Source organism: Lissotriton helveticus, chromosome 10 (genome assembly GCF_964261635.1).
Source record: "Lissotriton helveticus chromosome 10, aLisHel1.1, whole genome shotgun sequence".
Classification (NCBI taxonomy): Eukaryota; Metazoa; Chordata; class Amphibia; order Caudata; family Salamandridae; genus Lissotriton; species Lissotriton helveticus.
Window position 1 is genome coordinate 979026187 of NC_136071.1, and position 18855 is coordinate 979045041.

Below are 18855 nucleotides of genomic sequence, written 5' to 3' on the forward strand. Positions count from 1 at the left end.
AGGGTCATCTCTGAGCCCGACCATCTACAACATCTACATGGCCCCCCTTGCAGCCATTGTCCGACTACACAGCCTCAACATTGTATCCTACGCCGACGACACCCAGATCATCCTCTCCCTCACCAGAGACCCTGCCACCGACAAACTTAACTTCCAAAGAGAAATGCAAGACGTCGCAGTCTGGATGACCAACAGCAGCCTAAAACTCAACGCCGAGAAGACAAAAGTCCTCGTCCTCTGAACCACCCCCTCAGCATGGGACAACACCTGGTGGCCCACCTCCATCAGAAGCCCACCCACCCTCTCAGACCACGCCAAAAACCTAGGCATTTTACTTGATTCATCACTCACCATGAACCGACAGGTCAACGCAGTCACCTCCAGCTGCTTCAACACCTTCCGCATCCTTCGAAAGAGTTTCAAATGGATCCCCCCTGAGTCAAGGAAGACAGTCACCCAGGCACTCATCACCAGCAGACTGGACTACGGAAACACTCTCTACGCCGGCATCAACAAGTCCCTACTCCGTAAACTCCAGACAATACAGAACACAGCGGCCAGACTCGCCCTTGGCATCCCCCGGCACGAACACATAAGCCAACACCTGTGTACACTCCACTGGCTCCCGGTGGAAAAGAGAGTCACCTTCAAAGTCTTCAAAGTCCTAACTCAGGCCTACAAATGCCTACACAACAGCGGACCCAAATACCTCAACAACAGAATAAACTTCCACGTACCCAAAAGAAACCTCCGATCGGCTAACTTCGCACTGGCCAAAACCCCGAGCACCCACAGAGCCAGAACTGGTGGAAGATCCTTCTCTCACATCGCAGCCAAAACCTGGAACGAGCTACTGGCAGACATCAGATGCACCCCCTCCCAGACCACCTTCAGGAAGACCCTCAAGACCTGGTTCTTTGTCTAAAACGGATCTGTCGAGCTGATTTCTTAGGCCGTCGTCACCGAGCAAGCAACTAATATACACAATGGTCTGGCCTGACAAATAGGCAAACATTAAATGCATGTTGCAGACCTGCACGTTAGGTAGAGTAAGGGCTACGTCACCTAATTAATATTTATGAGCAATTTCAATGTATGAGGCACGTTCACAATCAATTAAACTTTTCTATCGTTTCCTCTTCATTGACTTGTGACGTATCTACACATTTCTTTACGGTTAAGAATGCTACTTTTTGTTTCCATTTATAACAAAACATGAACAGGTTTGGGTTGATTGGGACATTCTAGCGAATTTCTTAGAACGGTATGTTTTCCCAATCAAAAACTACATTCCTTTAATATTTTGCCAACAGACGTCACAAGTTAAGGAGGGTGTGCTCTGTAGTGCACGGAATGCATATTCGATACATCTAAGTGCTCCCCATTTAGAGCTGGCGAGTTGTGACATGGGCTTATGAAGTCTACCCAAGACCACACACCGGGGTGCAGGGATTCTAAACCCGGCCTTCCGGTGTACAGGTACACAGTCTAGTCATTAAACGTCATCTGCTTTAACGGGATGTGACAAATGAATTCTCCTGTTCCTGTCCTTTTCACATTGGGCCATTGTTCACTCTCGTACTAAACTAATAATTGTAGAGACTTTCCCGCGGGATAGAGATGTTCATTTGTGATGCATGCCCCCGGGCAATGGATGCGGAGAATAATTGGACTTTATGTGTGGTTGACCACTGCGATACAAAGCGGGGACGGGCCAGTGATAATAAATAGCCGCTAAGAGGCTGACAGCACAGTTATTATAACCAAACGCGCCTCTCGCCCTCTCTCTCCGTCGCAGAAATCAGCGATGACAAATTGTCTCTCAAATATAGAGCAGCAAATGGGGGCATTTTTGAGGAGGACGAGTTGTGAAGCTTAAAAAGTGAAAATACTTTTCTCTACTTTTTATACCCCAAACCCGGAAGCCCCAAAGTACGTCAGGCGTAAACAGGAGGCATTTTTCATATCACCAACCAGTTTTCGATCACACCTCGCAGAATCCATGCGCTATCACATTAAAGTAAGACCCATTGGCGTTGCCAGTGTTAGTTACAAAAAGGACCCCGCAACACAGCCCACTGTTGAGGTTTCGGCACCTTTCACCCCATATACCGGCATGTGTGTGGTTACTCCTGCAACATCAGCCAGGGGGTACTGTAATCCCCCCATAGTAGAAGCCGAGGCACCACCCACAAAGAGCAGATCCCACGCAAATGGAGTTGCCACAGACAGAGGGGGATCCCAATCACCCTAACCACTCCACTTAGCCCAAGTCTATCCCATTCTACGGCCAATCCACTTCGGAAACCAACTCGCAGTGCAACACAGTGGAGCCAGATCTCAACTCCTCCAAGGTCAGATGAGGCAGGGTGGCTATCTGGGCAGTTCTTAGCGGTCCTAGATATCGATCCTGCAAGCTCGGGCGACAAAGGAAGCTCTGGCTCCCCAGGGTCAGAAAGCGAAGGAAGAGCTGTAGGGGCAATAAGAGCTACAGAAGACGAGACACCCAGTGGAGGAAGCACAGGGAGGACAAAGATAAGACAGACCTGAATGCAGGGACACAGCTAAGAGACTTCTGGAGGAGAGGAGATCTACCTGCGTTTTGGAAGAGGAAGAGAGAAGTGAGGCAGGCACAGAGAGCGAGGGGAGCAGGAGTTGGACGACAAGAGGCTACTCGGCAGCCTAGGATCACCGTGCAGCAGACTACAACCCATGGCGAAATACCGGAGCCATAGGGCAGACGAGAACAGGAGGCAAGGACTTCTGATCCTCACAACCTCGATGCTCCAAAAATAAGATACTAACAGCACAGAGACGTAGCTCCTACCCACAAACTGCAACCAATGACACGGCACGGCACTTGGAAGCGGTAACTACACCCTAAAAGAGTTAACTGCACTAAGGTAAGGTGAATTTTACGTTTACCCTTTTTGGGTTTGCCATGCACAGCGCTTGCGCCATGCTTGTGAAATTTATTATTTTTAATATACATCTTAAAAGGGGGGTTTACATACCGCCCCCTCGCTTTCCTGGCTTTTCATTGGCTCCTGTGATTGCACTTTCTTTTACTTAATTTTTATTGGCGGTCACATATTTTCCTGCATTTACCAATGCTTGTTCCTGGTTTGCTTCTCTAATCAGTTTCCCGTAGCCAAACTAGTGTTAACATCCGCTTTGGTGGAACTATTTTTTTATATAGTTTTGCGTCTTTCTGATTTTTTGTTTTGGGTGATACTTTAAATTAAATTAGCAGCTTTATATAGCTCAATTTATCACTCTAGAGAGATTCAGTGATTTGCCCAGAATCACAGGATGTTGCGCAGTGGAGACTCGAACCGGCCGGGATCCCCAGCTCTTGAATCAGCAGCTGTGGCCGCTGCACCACATCCTCTCCACTCCCTAGATACTCAGCTTGCACTACCTGTTCTGGGAACGACAAGGACTGTCACTACAGTCATGCAGAAGCACGGCGACTCAGAACAATCTAAACTAGTCTGGAGCGTTCCTATGGTGTACTTGCGTACTGTGGCGGCCATGTGAAGTGTGCCTTAGCTATGTAAATCGTGAACTTGTTTTCTCCTAGGAGGCTTTTTTTATGGGACTGATTCCACCAATATCATCCTCTACGCATTTCTTGATTTTTTCCATATAGCCCACTTATAGTCTTCACCGTTCCGTCCTTAATTCGAACTACATCCATGATATTGTGATTTTTAGTTCCGTATACTGTCCTGTGCGGCAGACATTTTAGAGCCAGGCGGCCTTTTTACAAAATATTTGATCACACAGTTTCTGGGCTATAAATACCCCTCTGTAGCTTAACACTGATGTACCCATATATTACCACAGCATGACATGTCCAGTATGTATTATAATCTGCCAATTTCCCAATCACAGGATGCTGCACTGTGAAGGCTCGAACCGGGATCTCTAGCTCTCGAATCAGCAGCTCTGGCCACTGTGCCACATTCTCTCCACTCCAGCGATAATTCTCAGGGAGTTCATTCCTTGGTTCCGGACTGCTATAAATAAAAAAGTTTACTATTTAGCACATAGGCAAAACCGGTGCATTACCAACGCTTGTTGTAGTTTGCAGCCCAATGGACAAGGGGAGAGGAAGAGTACGCTAGTCCTTAAGCAGGGTCATTCGATCCAGAAGACATGGCAGAGGATTGCATTAGGCATGAGGGGAGAAATCCAGATTGGGACTTCCTCTACAAGCAGTAATATCTTGCAAAGTGGAAAAAGTACATCAAGGACAAGCCCACCAGTTCAGCAGGAAGGTTATTTTCCTTGATCCAGTGGGGGGCACAGGGTTTGTTTACGCCCCTTGGGCCCAATGGGACAAAGAAGAGCTTAGGACTAAGCTTCCATCCCTATTAGAGGGGGCAGGGAGCTGGATAACATGCTTTGAAAAGATCACAGGAGGTATCACACTCGGTATAGGGAACATTAAAATCCTACTAAGCACCCTGATAGATACTCAGACTAACGCCGTGTTCGCCCGAGCCCGCATACCAGCAATACCTCTGACCAATACCCAACGCAATGAAACAGTGTTTAACACATGGAGACATCAGATCTGGACGGCCCTGAGAGAAATGTTCCAAGAGCAAGCGGACATAAGAAGATGATGGCAGAGACTATTAAGCCGGACAAAGGGATGAACAATTATCTCAGCAGAATGAAGGAACAATGGTGCCAGGAGACAAGACAGTTGATGTAGGGACACAGCTCACCTTTTTCTTCAATATCCTTAAAAAGGGACTGCCAACCGAAGTACAAAATGGAATAGACAATATAGATGAGTTGTACACAAAGCAATGGCCAGAGATATAGGTCCATATCATACATTATTACAGGAAGAAAATAGAAAAAGACTAAGACAGGCAGGACCAAGTACAGAGAAACACATCCAAGTTGATACAGCAGAAATTAAAAAAGGGAACGCTCGAGGGAGCAGATGTAGCCGTAGTCACACAGTTGGGCAGATGGATGCGATCCTCATGAGAAGAAACACACAGAACTTCCAGGGATTCCAAACTAATGATCAAAAGGCAAGAGGAGCTACCAATGAAAGACAATATAGAATGTTTTTACTGCCATAAGAGTGTATACCTTGCAGCCCATTGCAGGACTAGAATGTATCAGGAGCAACAAAGATCCAAGTGGGAGGCAAGCAAAACAAAAAACAGCCAGCCCCAGCCCAACACCAACCCACAACACTTCAGATGCAGTACACTTATGCCCTCCCAAGTGGGCATCTAGGATCCCCCTTCTCACCACAAACATGGATAGTCAGGCCACACTTTGTCAGGATCAGCAAACAGCAGGAAACCCATCCCAAACATTAGCAAAGGTTCCAGGTTTCCGTGCAGCACAAAGAGGAACAACAGTATGGAGAGGGAGCTCACTGTTCCAGCCCCAGAACCTGTACCAGGTCCAATGAAGGCACCGAGGAAACTCCATGCATCCTGTATTGTCAGTCATGCACAGGCCAGCTGAAGAACACACTGTGACAGTGGCTATCAATGACATACCTTACACCTTCCTAGTGGACACCGGGAGCCACAAGATTTTGCCTCAAGGAAGGGAATGTTCCCCTTACACGGAACATCATGGACATGCAGGGGTTTTCAGAGCTGTGAAAAGGGTTCCCTTCACCGAAATACCTGACTTGGAGAAAGGTAGAAACCAACTCCAAGTTCAACTACAGTATCATCCTTCATCCCCTACCACAGTTCTGGGGAAAGATCGAATGGCCAAACTGAACATGCAAAAACAATAAGATGATAGACGGTGCACTGAAACTTTTCAGGCACTCATCCCCAGTCATTATTAGATGTGGGTTAAAGCCATCATTGTTATTTAGCTCACTTTGCCATCCCAGTTCAGACCCAGACTTATGAAAATAACTCTTGATCCTGCTCCTCATCGGAACAGTCCAGCCTGAACTGCCAAGCCAGGTCTTCCTTGGACCGGAAACAAGCATCCTGGGACTGGTTTTGGGGTAACACCGCTCATCAGCCAGGCTACCTTGAATTCAGTGACAAAGTGAGCAAGGGACCCACAGCTGGGTATACCCTGTGAATTTAGGGCAAACAATGAAAACACAATAAGGTGATGAGAGGAGTGCTGAAACTTTTCAGACACTCACCCCCAGTCATTATTAGTTCTGGGTTAAATCCATCATCGTTATTTAGCTCACTTTGCAAATCTAGTTCAGACCCAGCCTTATGCAAAGAAGTCTTGGCCCTGCTCCTCATTGGAACAGTCCAGCCCGAACTGACAAGCCAGGTCTTCCCTGGACCGGAAACAAGCATCCTGGGACCGGTTTTGGGGAAACACCCCTCATCAGCCAGGCTAGCTTGAATCCAGTGGTACAGGGAGAAAGGGACCCACCTCACACACAAACTAAATATGACCATTAACTTTCTAGAAGATGAAAGCATGACTTGCTCAACGCCCGGGATCTCCCCCTAATGACTTTTTACCCTAGGACCTAGTTCTGGTAAGGAGGACACAGTCCGGGCCTCACCAATAGATCAGGCTGAATTCTATAAGGCAGTCCTGACACTCATCGCCAATGACCCAAAGCTATTAGGGAGACAAGTACAGCTGCCCTAGGAATTCTTAACCCGTAAGGAATGGAACCAAGAGCGTGAGCCCCAAGTAGGAGGAACTAGCGAAAGTCAAGGCAGTGAAGATCAGACCTACTTACGGGGTCTTGATGGCCTCTGACGACAATCAAGTCACATGGGCATACTTAATTTTCTTAGACCCAGGTCTCCACGAATGGGACATTTCAGACTAACAACTGTTCGCCAACTACCAAGAAGCCTCAACAGAAGTCTTTGTAGATCACATAGACATCAGAGTCAAACATCAGCTCAGGGCCTCGGCGCCTGTCACCATGGCAACATCCCTCAGGGATCCAGATTTCACACAAGTACCTTTACAGCTATGGGCAACTGGTCCACATGACGTGGGGATCAGCAACACCGCCAAACCAGTTAGGATCACACTAAGGAAAGGAGTCATCCTCACCAGAGTGAAACAGTACCCACTGTCCACGGAAGAAGAGGAAAAAATAGCCCCCACGATACAGGACCTCATTGATTAGCGAGTGCTCCGTCCAGGGGTGTAATACTCCCATACACCCTGTGTAGAAGGCAAAGTGAGGAACTTGGTGCCTAGTACAGGACCCAAGCCCCCGAAATGTTATAGGGGTCCTAGAGTTCCCTGTGGTACCACACCCCTCCATCATACTGACCAACATCCCAAACGACGCAGTGTACTTCTCGGTCATAGATGTTAAAAATGCTTCATTCAGCATTTTGCTTCTTTCGGACAGTCAGTACCTAACGGCATTCACATTTAGAGAAGCTCAACTACTTTATCAAAGCCTGCCTCAAGAGTACTGTGAGTCACCAAGTATCTTTAATAGGATCCGGAGATGCGACGTGCCCAATTTCCCCAAAGTCACAGCACACTAACAATATGTTGACGATATCCTTATATGCAGCCCCACTGAACTGATATCCACACAAGACCCATAGTCCTCCCCACTACGTTAGCAGAGAGAGGGTACAAAGTGGACAAAGAGAAAGTACAATACATGCTACAGGATGTCAGCTGTTTGAGTCAGATGATCTCAACCTCAAGAAGACAGGTCACACCCAAGGGAACACACAAAATTAGAGCAGTGGGACAAGCCCAGACAAAGAAGGAGATGTAAAAATTCCTTGAGCTCTGCAACTACGCCAGGCAATGAGTCTTAAGACAACTGCACCCTCGTAGCCCCCTTGCTGTCCGCAATGAAGAATGCACGGTCAAATGGTGCCCAAGTGACATGGACCCTTCAGATGCAGGATGCCTTCACCCAACTGAAAGAAGGAATCACAAACGTACTTGTGACCCCAGACTAAACCAAGGAGTTCTTCCTGTACTGCCATAGCGATGGACTTGTAATGACAGCAGTGCTCACCCAAAAGTGCCCCTCAGGCATCTTTTGGGACGGTATAAGCCCACCAGATTTCTGATTTTGCAAGGCCCTTTCTTATTTATGTCGGCTCTGTGAGTGAGGCAGAGTGCTTTGAACTTGACTTGCTTCAATCGCGAGCCAATTTAAATTTCTACGATGCTTCTTCACAGATTCCTGCATTGGGATTTGACATAGGAGTCTGATCGCTGCATTCTGGACGACCTGTAACTTGTTAGGGACATATTTAGGTGCGCCCAGAAAGAGGGAGTTGCCATAATCCAGACGTGATGTGACCAGAGAATGTATAACCATTTTTCTTAGCTGTATGGGAATCAGCTCGAGGATCTTGCGGAGCATTCCTAACAACCCAAAGCAAGTGCCTGCCACTGTCCTTGCTTAGGTCTCCATGGTCAGCTCCTTATCCATCAGAAGCAGAGATTCTTAATGGCAGTGGTCGGGACTGGAGCGATCATTACGCAGCTTGTCAAACTGGCTAGAGCCCTGGGTACTCTTGCATTTCCGAGGACAATCAGTTTGGTTTTGTCCCCTTTAGTTTCAGACAGCTCCCTGTCGTCCATTTAACCACTTGTCCAAGACAAGGCGTCAACTGACCTGACTCACCATTAGTCCTGGAATCAAGTGACACCACCAAGTGGGTGTTGTCAGCGTATTAGATCAAGGACATGCCATATTCCTGAACTATGTCAACCAATGGCTGCAAATAAATATAAAATAACGTGGGGCTTAGCAACGAGCCTTGTGGCGCACTGCAAGTCAGCTGCTTTATGTCTGAGAAGAGGCTAGCTTCCATAACTTGGAAGGATCTCTCCTCCAAGAAGGACCTTAACCATTCTAGTGCTTTGCCCTGATTGCCATTTTCTCTGAGACTGTTAGCAAGACGTAGTCGACCTTATCGAATGCAGAGCTTAGGTCTAGAAGTAGTATCGCAGCTGATCCACCTAGATCAAGGGTCATTTTTAGTTCTTCGGATACTGCTAGTAAAGCGGATTCCGTGCTGTGCTGAGGGTGGAACCCCATCTGTGTAGGGTATGGCCGAAGGTGATCTTCTCGAAATTGTGACAGGATTCTGTTAACATATTTCTCCAAAATGTTGCTATTAAATGGGAGAAGTGATATTGGTCGAAAATTCTCTGGTAGAGCAGCATCTAGATTTGGTTTTTCAGTAAAGGTTTTATTATTGCCTAGTTTCCATGCGGTGGGAAGTCGGCCTATCTGGAGAGATTTAGAGTTTCAACTATTGACGGCCTCAATGGCCTTTGCAAGAATATGTGGAGGGCAGGGTCTACAGGGGAGCCTGATGTAATCTCTCCCATGAGCATTTGGGCTGTGTCCTTATCCAGATAAGGAAAATGGGTTAATTTGGGATTGATTGTGGGGACCGCTTTCTACAGTGACTGAAGAATCCACCTTTCCCAGTTAGCATACACTTCAGCAAAGTTTCCGCATGTATTAAAGCCCGAGAACAACAGGAATTCCATCCTGACTTCTAAATTCAACTTAGCCCAATTCTCACTCAGGGGTATGAAGCAGACTTTGTGGGTTGGGAATTAGTCTTTGATACTTCCCTCTTGCCTGGTGTGATAGAAATTAAATAGTGGTCAGATCATGGTACTGGGACATGAAGGTGTATTGCAATTGAAATGTATATACACCCATCCGAACTGACCAAAGCTGGCAGACTCCTCTCCAAACAGGTTACCCAAACGAAGGAGGTGCGCACCTCCGTGGACCTACACAACACCATCCCGCAGCTCGGAGACCGAGTCCTCCTCCACAACTTTCATTGTCAGTGGAGAGGCAGCAATCAATTTTGAAGGGCTCTTCAAAGTAATCTTTCCAACTCCTATAGCTATCAAGGTCGAGGGGAAATGGTCATGGTACCACTTGTCAGATATTCACTTGGACCCATCACTACCCCCATGTTATGTGTTTCATGGCACTGCGTGGAAATTAAATAAACAGCCTTGCAGTCTCAGATTCCTATACTGAGCACTTCAAACTCCAGTGCCCCTAGAGAGAAGCACCCCCATCATGCAAGCAAGGCAAAAACTGAGGGAGAAAGAAAGAAAGAAACTGACGATCATGTTTAACAATGCTTACCAAATTGCAAAACAAGGTAAGCCACTCTCAGACATGGAAACCCTATATAGGGCTATGAAGAAAGCAGGTGTGGATATAGAAGATATACAAACTGCGAAAAAGACTCAGAGCTCATAAGATGTGAGGAAGAAATACTTCGACAGGACATCTAAAATATTGTTTCAAATTCTCGCTTCATATGCATTATTGAAAACGAAAGCACAGGTAGTGCAATCATTGAACAAGAAACTATGCTGGTGAGAGTAGTCAATGGTGGAAAACCCTACACTCTAACTACAGCTCTTGTTCCACTCGAACATGCACATGCTCAAGGTGTTCTGAATGGTATAACTAAAGTAATCTAAATGTTATCTTTGGATTTACTAGATATGTAGGTCTACAGAACATCCAGGCCCATCACTAATAGCTGGCAATTTCGATGGTACTACAGTATCTGATGGTATCTAAGGGAGGTGTTGCAGCAATCCTAAAGAAAGACGTTCTTTTTCTTCTGCTCTTCCACTATGCAGCTCTCAAACTTCAGCTTGGGATTCTAGATACTGTAAAATCCAACACCTCTACTTGTGAGTTTGAATAAACTTTAAAATGGATTTTCACATTTTATTGGTACTGTCCTAAAAGGCAAAGAGACACCAAATACATTTCAAGAATAATTGACTAAAACTCTGATATTAAAAAGGTTAGATGGGTATCTAGCAAAACCAGGCCTTTGGCAGCCATGCAACAAAACCTGCAGACAGTGGTTCTTACTACACGTGGGACAGGCTGCAGTTGGGAGTGATGATTCTTCTGCCAAGGCAAAAAAGTACTTCTCAATTGATACTAGCTCTACATTTATAAAAAACAACCTTTACAGGTGAGAGACGTCCTGAAGCCAGTATCTCATCTTTCAGAATCCTTTTAGCCTAATGAACTGCTTTTATTGCATGTTCCATCTGCATAAGAGAGGTGTGCATTGACCCTAGTAGGTCTAAACAGTGAGCTGGGTGAATAAATGCAGCAGTTTAAAAAACGGTACCAACCCAAAGAAAATAAGTTTGGCAACATTTCTATAAATGGCTGGAAAATCCATCGGCAACAACAGTCCAAAGTGGCAGTGAGCTCATTGAAAATGCGGATAATTACATTGATGAGAGGTTTGCCCATTTTAATTGCATGCCAGTTCAAGGATTTCAGGCATTTGATCATACATGTTGGCCGACAAGTAGAGAGGCACTCTATAAATGTGGACTCTCTGATACTGCGGCAACTGTTCAACATTCTGAGGAACTTTTCACCACAAACGAGAAGTTGGCAATTGTAGAGAAGTTTTGTGGACTTAAAACCCATATGAAAAGCTTTCAGACCAGAGGCATTCCTGTATTGCCAAAGCGATACAAAAGGGGATGATGGACGGAGCGCCTGAGAAAATCAAACACTCACCCCCAGTCAACTGATCTGGGTTTAATCCATCACCATTCTTTAGTCCACTCAGCCACCCCAGTTCAGACATGGCTAAATGCAAATCAGTCTGACCCTATGCCTCATGGGAACAGTCCAGCCCGAACTGCTAAGCCATGTCTTCCCTGGACCGGAAACAAGCATCCTGGGACCGGTTTCGGATTCAACATCTGGCTCGTCTCCCCTTTGTTCTCCGGCCCGGCCATTTTGAGTTCCTCCGCCCGGACTCGGAGAACGGTGCCGGCGGCGTGTGGGGTGCCAGCGCATCGACTTCTTCTGGTGGCTCCCCTTCCTGCCCTGGTGGCACCTCCGCTGGTGGTTGCCGGTATCCTGTTTTGCCCCGCTGATATCCGGGCGGGGGTCGGTGTTCGCAGCGGCCCCGCCGGGCTTCTGAGATGGCGGCCGACCCTGTGACTCTCGGCCTTGCGGGGACCGGCGATGCGGATCCGCCGCGCGGCACGTTTGCTGAATACTGTAAAGGTGAGCCTACGCTTGGCGACATCCTCGCCGCCCTGCGCTCCTGGATCAAGCCCTGATCTTTGGACTGGGTAAGAGTGGTCTGCTTAATTCAGACACTCTGTTCATCACCACCCCCTTTTCTGTATAGTTTTTGGCCACTATAGGTGTGGCAGGGTATACTCAGACATGAGTCCCTTTCTCACTGCTCCATCAGGATTCAAGCAAGCCGGGCCGAAGAGGCTGAAATGCCAGAAACCGGTCCCCGGTAGCTTGTCTCCTTTCTGGTGAAGAATTGGCTTGGTAGTTTGGTCTGCCCTGTTCCCATGATGCACTGGGCCAGGGACAGACTAATTTGCATATAGCCAGGTTCTGAGCTGGGATGGGGCAGTGAGATAAATAACGGTGATGGATCAAGCCCTGATCTTTGGACTGGGTAAGAGTGGTCTGCTTAATTCAGACACTCTGTTCATCACCACCCCCTTTTCTGTATAGTTTTTGGCCACTATAGGTGTGGCAGGGTATACTCAGACATGAGTCCCTTTCTCACTGCTCCATCAGGATTCAAGCAAGCCGGGCCGAAGAGGCTGAAATGCCAGAAACCGGTCCCCGGTAGCTTGTCTCCTTTCTGGTGAAGAATTGGCTTGGTAGTTTGGTCTGCCCTGTTCCCATGATGCACTGGGCCAGGGACAGACTAATTTGCATATAGCCAGGTTCTGAGCTGGGATGGGGCAGTGAGATAAATAACGGTGATGGATCAAGCCCTGATCTTTGGACTGGGTAAGAGTGGTCTGCTTAATTCAGACACTCTGTTCATCACCACCCCCTTTTCTGTATAGTTTTTGGCCACTATAGGTGTGGCAGGGTATACTCAGACATGAGTCCCTTTCTCACTGCTCCATCAGGATTCAAGCAAGCCGGGCCGAAGAGGCTGAAATGCCAGAAACCGGTCCCCGGTAGCTTGTCTCCTTTCTGGTGAAGAATTGGCTTGGTAGTTTGGTCTGCCCTGTTCCCATGATGCACTGGGCCAGGGACAGACTAATTTGCATATAGCCAGGTTCTGAGCTGGGATGGGGCAGTGAGATAAATAACGGTGATGGATCAAGCCCTGATCTTTGGACTGGGTAAGAGTGGTCTGCTTAATTCAGACACTCTGTTCATCACCACCCCCTTTTCTGTATAGTTTTTGGCCACTATAGGTGTGGCAGGGTATACTCAGACATGAGTCCCTTTCTCACTGCTCCATCAGGATTCAAGCAAGCCGGGCCGAAGAGGCTGAAATGCCAGAAACCGGTCCCCGGTAGCTTGTCTCCTTTCTGGTGAAGAATTGGCTTGGTAGTTTGGTCTGCCCTGTTCCCATGATGCACTGGGCCAGGGACAGACCAATTTGCATATAGCCAGGTTCTGAGCTGGGATGGGGCAGTGAGATAAATAACGGTGATGGATCAAGCCCTGATCTTTGGACTGGGTAAGAGTGGTCTGCTTAATTCAGACACTCTGTTCATCACCACCCCCTTTTCTGTATAGCTGCGCTCCTGGGGGGCACCCATGACCGCACCGACCGCTATCCTGGAGAGGGGTCCCTTTGTTGGGCCTGCCGGACCCCCCTCGGTTTGTGCGGCTTCATCTCTGTTGTGTGTTGCTGGAACTTTCCTTGGGGTCGTGGACCTGGAGGCTGCTGTTGGTGTGGATGTACGGGAGTCCGCTGCCCTTCTTCGTCCTGTGCCTCCTTCTATTCCGGAGGTTCCCCGGCTGGATCCCGTCTGGACCGACCTCGATGGGTCTCTTTTTCCTCCTTTGCCTCACATGGCCGAACGAAGATCCTGTGACGGCGCCGCGGGACCGGCTTTCTCCGTATTCTCATCGGAACTTTGCCTGCTTCGCCTGAAGTGGTTATTGTACTTTCTGGATCATCCGGGTCGCGATCGCTATAACTTGAGTGTATTTTTGATTCGACTCCCTGTTATTCACCTCCGGTTCCATGTGATTTGGTTCCTGGTGCGTTGGACGACTACAGTTTGCGAAAAACGAGGACAGGGTTGAGCTGATCTTGCCTCTGTGGACTGTTATTTTCTGGTATGGTTTGGATGATCCGTTCATAATTGTATGATTATGTTTGATACGTCTTTACGTTCCTGGAGCTTATCCGTGTGTTTATTATCTTCCCGTGGGCTCTGAGTATTTTCGGGCGGGGGGGTGGGAGCCGAAGGGGTTTTGATTCTGTGGCTCCTCTCTCGCTGTTTTTCCCTGTTTTCCCTTCCCCCCCTTTTTAATCTAAGTGATTCTTTCTTTCTTATATTTCTCTATATTTCGGGTTCTAATTAGGGCGACAGGCACGCTGCTGGGGGGTAGGCCATAGCCTTCTGCAGGGGTGCAGGGTGGGCTGTGCGGGGTGGTGGGGGGTCTGTTTATTGTATCTTTCCCTGTTCCTCTTTTTGGTTCTATGGCTCTTATGTATCCCCTAATTTCGTGGCGCGGTGTCGGCACGTAGCCCCCCGGGGTGTTTGTGCTGGCATGGCCCTTTTGGTATGTCTCCTGTCACGGTCTACTACGCATTCATTTCTCCTGTTGCCACTGGTTCCATGTGCCGAATTAGTGTTGGGTGCTTTGTTAGCCGTGGGGGGCGTGCACTGACGCTGCGCCCTCACTTTCCCCCTCACTTTTTTTGATGTCCTCTTCTTCCCTTTGTTTTCCCTTTCCCCCCCCCCCATTTTCTTTTTCTCCCTTGGGTTGTTGTAACGGAGGGCTTTTAGTTTTGTAAGCGTATTTTTCGCTGTTTTATTATTATGTGCCCTGGTAGTGGTGGGTGGGTGCTGAGCAGCGATTGTGATTGTTCTTGATATGGGACTCACGTTCTGCCTTTGCCAAAATGTACTGTTCTTTTGGTCTTTTCCTGTATTCGAGACTTCGGCTTGCTCACGGCCCACCACGGCCCTCTGGACTTTACAGATTGTCATTATCCTGTGACACCCTTTTTTCTATTATAAAATTAACCTATTTTTATCCTGTCCGTGATGGCGACTCAAAGACTTGTTGCCTTTGCCTTTCATATGAGCTATTTCGAAATCCTGTTGTCTCTCCTGTATTGCCTCGTATGTCTCTTTATTGTGGTGGCCGGCCCGGTGGGTTGTAGGCCCGTATCTGTGAGCGCCTTCTGTACAATAAAGGTTTTTAAAAAAAACAAAAAAAAAAAAAAAAAAGAATGGTGATGGATTAAACCCAGATCAGTTGACTGGGGGTGAGTGTTTGATTTGTTCAAACGCTCCGTCCATCATCCCCTTTTGTATTCCTGTATTGCCTGCATACTCCACCCTGTTAGCACCAAAAACTTCCACATTGACTAATATATTAAAGCTTGTGGAGATTATGTTTACATTCAGTGCATCTACAGCAGACGCTGTAACCTGTATTTTCTGCATTAAATATCATTACGAACTCACTAAGAACACGGTTGAAGCAAGATGTTCTCCAAGACCTAATTATTCTTAAGACAGAAGAACCCAATTTTGAGGTTTATGACTAAGGCTTCCAGTTTTCCGTTTTTCAGATCAATACAGACCGCTTGTATTTATTTTGAAAAGCGGAAAAATACAGGAAACTGTGCTTCTTGTGAGTGACTCCTTGTTATTGTTAATGAATTCAGGACTAACTGCTAAGCTGATAGACACCTAGGGGATTTAAAAAAATGTATGTGATTCCCTCAAATATAGGCATATGTTAACATATATTTGTATACAATGCTAATATTTACCTGTTGGTGTAGCGTTTTGTCATATTTGGCTGCTTAATTTGCTCACACGTGACAGGCCCAAAGTATGAGTGTACTGTTAAATAAATATGGAAATATACCATTTTAAGACTTAATTTATTCTCAAAACATAAAATAAATATGGATAAACAACAATAAAAAGGGCAAACAATTAATATGGATAAATACAGCCGAAAATGTTATAAAAATATATGCCATAAAACTTCGAGCTCAAATTATGACCCTAGCTGAGCTATCGATCTCTGGCTCACAACAGCAAGCACAAAGCATGTGTGTGGACATAAAAAGCCACATCTATCATAAACTATTGAAGTATTGTCAATATAAGTCTTACAGCAGCCTACTGTGCAAAATAATTTATTGTTGTATTTCTATACGTTTGAATAAAAGGGATAATATTGTTTTTCAAGTTTTTCTTTAGCATTATTATAAAGCAGTCAATTGTTTATCGATTATATTAATGAAACAATATATTGAAAGTTTCTCTGTCAGACCATGTAGGGATGGGAGTAGGTGGGCCAAGTTGGTTTTACAGGACATGTAGATCTCAGTGGCATTTTGTGCCTTTGCCAAGTAGATTAGTTTAACATTATCACAACCTTGTAACCAAGTACAATATCGTACACAACGTCCTTTACATCCTGACAGAGCAGGATGAGATCCAGTTCAAGTTAGCCAAACTCAAGAAAAAAGGGTCAGGCACTGTATTGGAACACTGGGCCTAAAAGCATTCCCCTTAAGGGATTCTTGGAGTTCACCAAGCCCTCACCCCAGTCCCATAACATGTCAGCACAAGTACCAACTTGTAGACCAAGGCTAGCCCTTAGAGTAACTGGAGCTATATTTAAGAACAAGAGGAACCCCAAAATTCAGTTCACCTACAGAGCCATCAATTTGGGGAACCAAAGTGACAACAGATCCCATGGGGGTAGACTGAACAACACTCTACTGACGCAATGCCAAGACAACTGAAACTCTGAGGCAGGAGGGTACACATGGATAGTGCAAACTTTGTGTTTTCGGTGGAAGGGGACAATACCTGTTGGGGTGAACAGCAATTGCAAGAGCATAACATATAATAATGATATGCAGTGGGGCACCTCTCCATTGATGGACTACTTCTGGCAATGCTGCGAGCATGCCTGCACCCAGCTCGTCCCACACTGGAGAGGGGTCTACTCACTGGTCACCCTCTACACACCCACATTGATCTTTCTACACTGCGCTACCACCCCATGAGCAAAGACACACCGCTTCTAGACCAATTACACAAAAGAAGGTCAGCTAAGTATTAGGATGGCGCAGATTCCTGAAGAATTCCACCTCTTCACCAAAGCGAAAATAGGGGTAGGAGGGTCAATACCCTTCTTCGCAATGCAAACTAAGGCCTACGCTCGGTGGCTGCAGATCACGAGGTGGGAACTGCTGAACACGATGAATGCCACCAATGACGGCAATAACATAATCAAAGAAGAAATGTGCGCAATGCGCATCATGGTGATACAGCACCAGTAAGTGTTGGATCTAATGGCCACAATGGAAGGGGCGTATGCTCCAAAATAGGCACAGCGTGCTGTACCTCCATCTCCATGAACGACCTGGACAATGGCACACTGCCAGTCACCATCCAAGCACTGCACAACCTACAGCAAGTCATGATTAAAGAAGGAGGTGCCCCACCCATAGAATGGTTCACAGGTTTGTTTGACTGGGTACCAAGGTTGATCGCAGAACTATACAAGGCATTGTTCCCAGTGTTGCAATCTTGCTCTTGCTGTGCTGCACTCTACAACTAATATGTGCTTGTGGGAAGAAGGCTAACTTGAAAATAGGGGGAATATATCTGGTCAGGACACACAATTCCAAACATGAAACCCCCATGCCCAAGACACAGACACAAACAGCCAGGGTAGTAGTTGATAACTCAATTACAGGGGAAAATTTTAGCATCAGATCAATTTATAGAAAGGTCCGGCTCTTAGGAGTCCAGCACGCCACAAAGCAACTGTTGCCTGCGCTACCCAAATCCACCCTAAAAAACTAGCTACGGGTTCAGAGCGACCTTTTATCAGATCAACGTAACACAGCTGCCCTCTGTTAACCTCTAGCGCTTAACGTGATGGAAACCCTAGATATGAAACAGGTCTCAAACACACCTGGAAGATTGCAGCAGCAAATCACAAATGACCTTAGGATGTAACACCTAAAGAAACAAGTCAGATCCACACACTCAAACATAAATAAATGCATAGCAGAGAGACCAAGGACACGATGTCAGAGCAGCCGATCAGTTGCATTCATCAGATAAAGCCCAATCAATGCCTAGTAGTAAGCATCAACCTAGGTAACACACATGATACACCTGGCCACCTGGACAACCTCAGAATGTGACTTCCAGTTGGTATTAATGACCTCTCTATCAGAGTGGGACCAAGCATCCAAAAAAGCAATGTATTACCCACTGTACCAGCATTTCCTGCCCAAAGGGGGATGAGCTTCACTTGATTGCACCCACTGTACAGTACAAATCATGCAGTGTACCTAATGCAAATTTAATTCCAGCACACAACAGTAAAGTGTTGCTGCTATTCACTGCGTTATTGTTTAAATAAACGTAAACTGTTCATAATTGCCAATCCTCACTGTTCTCTTTTTTGATAATCAGGGACTGGTTCAACAAAAAGAGCAATCTTTTTAAAGTCCACAACTAAAAAAATATGTATGGATGTCATTGCATTGTGGCGCAAAGGATGTATCCAGAATACGTTTGAACTAGATTAGTATGAACAAGGAGGCAATAGATGGTAGAAGGCTGCACCCTGACATTAAAGAGCTAATAGAGAGAATAAACTGAAGCAATCATTCCCAATAAACACACAACTGGCTTTAAACTGCCCTTACTGTTCCCACATGAGTAATTCAATAAATACAATGCAAAGCATACAAGGTATTATTTTTTCACACCGAATATAATGGACAAAATGCAGGTAACCAATCAATCATTCAGGGAAATTGTAAGCGCGCTACTCACCCATGGAGGTCTCAAGGCGCTGGAAGGGGGGTTTCCAACTCTCTTCAGCTGAAG

At 46.4% G+C, this 18855-nt stretch overlaps 1 protein-coding gene across 3 annotated transcripts in view; it reads right to left on the reverse strand.

The window, feature by feature from the left end:
• The window catches only part of FAM133B (family with sequence similarity 133 member B), a 160899-nt gene that overhangs the window by 129902 nt on the left and 12142 nt on the right, over positions 1-18855 (reverse strand). The window contains exon 2 of one of the 3 annotated variants that reach the window (XM_078663654.1): positions 15753-15825. The exons of the other annotated variants lie outside the window; for them this stretch is intronic. The gene's annotated coding sequence lies outside the window, so the exon portion shown is untranslated. The remainder of the gene's footprint in view (positions 1-15752; positions 15826-18855) is intronic. 3 annotated transcript variants of the gene reach the window in all.